The sequence below is a fragment of the Rhinopithecus bieti genome, unplaced genomic scaffold (assembly GCF_001698545.2).
Source record: "Rhinopithecus bieti isolate Rb0 unplaced genomic scaffold, ASM169854v2 scaffold_65209, whole genome shotgun sequence".
NCBI lineage: Eukaryota > Metazoa > Chordata > Mammalia > Primates > Cercopithecidae > Rhinopithecus > Rhinopithecus bieti.
Genome location: NW_016826229.1, coordinates 956,726 through 962,155, shown reverse-complemented (window position 1 = coordinate 962,155; position 5,430 = coordinate 956,726).

Below are 5,430 nucleotides of genomic sequence, written 5' to 3'. Positions count from 1 at the left end.
AGGAGAGTTTTGGTGTTCACATTTAAAAATAATAATTATAACTGGACTAGGGCCAGAAGGGTACCCAATGGATTCTCAAATCATTGATTTTTGGATTAGGCTTTTACTTTGGCAACATGTGTACAAATAAGCAGAATGACTGAAATTAATTTATTGCATTCAAGAGACATCTGTAATTCTGCAGTTACTTGGTGAGAAAGGATTAAACAATTTCATCTTTGACTATTTCCCTTTTCATTCCAGCTAAACAAACCTCAGCTTGCTAAATTACTCAGATCCTCTCTTCCAGCTGATAGGAAAACAAAGGGCTTCATGAGTGAGGCTTTATATTTATAAATTTTAATTCATATAAAAACACAAGGATCACATTAAAGTGTCATGAAAGGGCAAATTAAATACAAAAGTTTAAAGACAAATTAAAGACTAATGCTTCCCACTTCAAGAGGATCATGGGTGTCTGTGCCAAAGTATTGCAGCACACGTCATGTGAGAGATTAGGAATTGAGCTCATCTCCCTACAGTTCTGAAATATGAAGGCTAGACTCACAAGCCACTTCTGAACAACTCATGAATCCCGGGGAGCTAAATTCAATAGGACTTTATTTTGGATTTTTTTTCTCCTTTATTTTCATTTCTTTGTTTTTTAGAGGAAAACTGTGACTACAGAAATGAGAAAGATACAACCCATTAAATTGACCTAGTACCCTCTGTCTCATTAGAACACTTTCAGCAAAGCTGCAGGGTTGGCTGGTGGATGTATCCATCAGCTTCCTCAATGTAACCAAAGGCCGGAGGGACTCAGAAAAAAATAAGGATAAATAACGGTCCTGCTCCAACAATTGACCAACTGAATGTTGGTAAGGGGTACTTACCATAGACTCAGAAAGCGAAGACTTGCTAAGGGCAATAAATGTTTTATTGCCAAGTGACTAACTGAGAAAATGTTCTCAGGTCCCAGTTATGTGCTATTGGAAAGCCTAAAGGAAGATCGGAAAGGAGGAGAAAGGAAGAAGATAAATCCAGTTGGTAGAAGAGTGGAGGAGGAGGGGAAGGGGGCCATTTAATAATCATGGTGGTATTGATAGAAATAGCACTCAACTTCAGAAGTCTCAGAGAATGCAGACACTATGGGCCTGATGGGAGTTTTCATCCTCACGTTTTACTGTCATTCATTTACTCTGTTTGGGGTTGGTGGTGTGAAGATGGAAAGACATTTAAAATTCATTCTTTCCTTTCTACAAAATAAACTTTTTCTACCTGGTATTGCCTTTAGAGTTTTGTGAAAGTAAATTCAATGGAATAGGTTCTATTTATTTAGTACCTTCTATTTACTTGTCCTTGCAACCCCCACAAGGGGTCTTACCATCTGGATAAGGAAACTAAATCTCCAAGAAGTTAATACGTTAAGAGATTTGCTCAAGTCAGACATGTAATAGAAAAACTGGGCTTGAACTTGGGTCTGGCTTAAAGTCTGCCTACCTTACACTGCACCCTCTGATGTAAAAACTTCCTCTAACCACAAAATTTAAATCCCTGAATATTTAACTGCTCAAAGAAATTATGCTTCGTTAAGTAAAATTCAACATTTAATTATATGAAAATGCCATTTTCTTCCTGATGTGCTTTAAAACTACATGGTTTCTGTTCCCTAGAATGTTATTTTCTAGATGCATTTAAGACTTGGCTGACAGCAAAATGATGTAAAAAACAGACATAGGGATGGAAAACAAATACTGTGATGTCTATTGGACATTGTTTTGGATAATATCATAATACTTTATTTGTACTTTTATTTTACCTTCTGTTTAGCTTACATAGTTAAAAATATGAAGTAACATTGACTTATGGAGGAAAACAATTATAGCCCATTTAGTTCTAGAAAGGATTCCAAGTGACTTGAATCATAGTTAGCTAAGCATTTCTATACTCTTTCATCTCTCCTAACTAGATTATCTAATCCTCAGGGCCAGAGGCTATCCCAACCATCTTTATTTCTCCAGCAGCACCCAGCAGTTCTTGATGTGGTAGTCAACCAACATTTGTTGAATTCATTTCTACTGAGATGACCTGACAGATGGAGTATCCAAAAAGAAGGGCTTCTACAGAAAAGAACTGTATGGATTATCTCTCAAAAGAAATAGAATATTTCAGAATCAAGGCTATATGGAATGATTCTTTAATACTCCTGTGGATTCATGGATGACCCTTTTACATCTTTAAATATCAATAAGACATGTTGAATTTAAACATTCTATATTTTAAATTCTATATTTTATAAATATTTTCTTGGGCCAGAAATAGTCATTGTTGTATTCTTACACTATAGTAGATATTATTATTTCCACCCTCTTAAAAGGGAGCAAAACAGGCCAGTGCACTGAGGAGCAGGCACATGGGCTGTTTTAATCTCTGGGTTCTTATTTAACCTATCAATAATTTAATGGGTGCTATTGGTTGTCTTTAGTTTCTGTTATTTTTACTCCTTTGTTGGCAGCTCGTGTTTATACTTTGAGAAAATAAAAAGGTTACTTCACATACTGGGGTTTTACCTTATTCTCGTATTATTTTTCACTTGCACAGCATAAGTGCAATCAATAAGATGGCATTTAAAATGCAATACTAAATTACATATACTTAAAGCTATATTCTCTGTGACAGTGTAAGGCACATAGATAATCAATAAATAATGATGAATTAAGAGACTATCTTTAGAACTATTATTTGAAGCTGTAGTTGTGCAACTCACTTACTGTGTGACTTTGGACATGTTATATCACCCCTCCAGGGTTCGTTTTGCATCTGAAAAATGAAGAGATTAAAGTAAATGATATATAAGGACCACTGAAACTTTTGCATTCTATATCAACTGAATGGTATAGATTAGTTCGCTACCTCTGTTTTTTCACTATGAGAATCAAGTTATTTGTATTTCTATGGAGTAGATGAATTTAAAATACAGCTTTACCTTTTCTGTTTTTCTTAACTGGAGTCCAAGTGCAGGGTAAATTATGTTAAGATGTTTTGTGTAATATCGTGAATGTTCTTCCTTCTTCAACCACTTAGGATAGGTTCTGGGGAGGGTTCAAGCGATTCTCCTGCCTCAGCCTCCTGAGTAGCTGGGATTACAGGCGGCTGCCACCACGCCCGGCTAATTTTTGTATTTTTATTACAGACGGGTTTCACCATATTGGCCAGGCTGGTTTCGAATTCCTGACCTCAGGCAATCTGCCTGCCTTGGCCTCCCAAAATTTTTCGGATTACAGGCGTGAGCCACCACGTCTGGCCCATATTATTTTCTTAATGTGGTAAAGTGTTTCAGAAAAATCACTACTCTCAGTCACTATAAATTTTTTATTTTGCTTTCCTAAAACTGTCCGAAAAGGAGAAGAACTACCCAGCATCAATACAACTTTAGGTGAAAGCATGTACCAATCCAGAAGAAATTCACAGTGAATGTCTAGGCAGGGTCTGCTAAAGAGGTTTCTGCTTTTCAGAAGGTTGATGGGTGGAGAAGCTACCTAGCTACAAATTATACGATAAGAGGTTGTGAGCTTGCAAATTATTTATCAAAGACTATTGGTGATATCTTTTCATTATACAGAACACATTTCCAGTAAGAGAATTATCAGGGTTGATGTCTGGCATCAAGCAAATTAAGATCTAAGCAAAAGAAGAGAAAACTTGTAAGTCCCAACAATAAAATGCTCACCATTTCCCCTTCTTTATAAGATGAAAATTTACACATGATTTCTTTTACTTTTTTCTTTACTGAGCTTAATTTTCTGACTTTTGTACTATGTAATCAATAATATAAGATGGAGTTGAATTGCAAAAGCCACACAAAAATTTATTTTAATAGCTCAGACAACCCAGAGGATCAGAAAAGTATATCTTGAGTTTATAGAGATTCTGGGATAAACTTGGCTTATGCTGTTAGAAATGAATAGCTAGCACTTTACACACACTACTAATGTACACTAACATTTTCATTGAGTTACAAACATTTTTCTTGGTAGGCACTTGAATACCTGCTTGCTCTAGAATGCTTGCTGTTGCTTCCCTCAGTTAGCAATAAAATAGCTGCTAATCATTAGTAGATGATGCTAATCAACCCTGTAAAATATGTTTTAAATTTACTTGAGTAAATAAATACTGAAAATAAATTTCAATGTGTCTTGCCTGCATTTATACTCACCTTCTCACCTTGAGTCAAAGTGTAAGTACTTAAGTTTAGAATTAGTGTTTGAGTATATGTTTTGTATTAACATTTAGATTTTTAAATAAAAATCTGCAAATAGTTTAAATTCAAATGTCTAATAAGTACATAAAGGAATGGCTGTTGTATCTTGTTAAAAAATAGTTCTGTGATAGTCCTATAATCTGCCCCAATATTATGTACTGCTGGAGAAAGAGGATGCAAATATTCTAAGATGTTACCTTTCCTGGACACCCTAACTTTGCAGATTTTTATTCTCACATGTTACGTACAATTCTGGCAGTTTATCCTGGGAAAAAGATTAGGGCCTTTGCGATCTCCCAAAAGCATAAAGTAAAGACCACTTTTTTTTTTTTTTTTTGGACAGAGTATCGCTCTGCTGCCCAGGCTGGAGTTCAGTGGTGCAATCTGTGCTCACTGCAACCTCCACCTCCTAGGTTCAAGCTATTCTCCTACCTCAACCTCCCTAATAGCTGGGACTACAGGTGTGTGCCACCACGCCCAGCTAATTTTCATATTTTTTAGTGGAGATGGGGTTTCACCATGTTGGGCAGGCTGGTCTGGAACTCCTGACCTCAAATGATCTGACTGCCTTGGCCTACCAAAGTGTTGGGATAAGAGGGGTGAACCACTGCACCTGGCCAAGACCACTTTCTAAACTGTGGTCATAGAGAGATTTATAGCCACTCGAATCTGAAGAGCAGTTTGAATTGATGTGTCATTGATGAGCAGGCTCTCTTACTCTGAATCTAGCAAGAACTCCATTCTGACTTTGACTTAAAGAGCAGAGGGATGACTTGCGTTTATATTAGAATTTGGATGCTGATGGATAATTACGTGTGCAAAATACTGGAGAATGGTAAATAGAGAAAGATGGATAGACATTTAAGTAGAGACATTTCTAAATAGACAGTTTCCAGAGATTATTTTTGTAATATTGGCTAAATTAACCACAATGAGAAATAATTATTTTTTCTTTTTCTTTTTTTTAAAATTATTATTACTAGTTTAATACATAAAAGTTCTCACAAATGAAAATGGAAAATTACACTAATAGAAATACTATAAGGAAATGTGTATAGGTTATTTTATTTTTTATTTTATTTTATTATTATTATTATTTTATTATACTTTACGTTCTAGGGTACATGTGCACAATGTGCATGTTTGTTACATATGTATACATGTGCCATGTTGGTGTGCTGCACCCATTA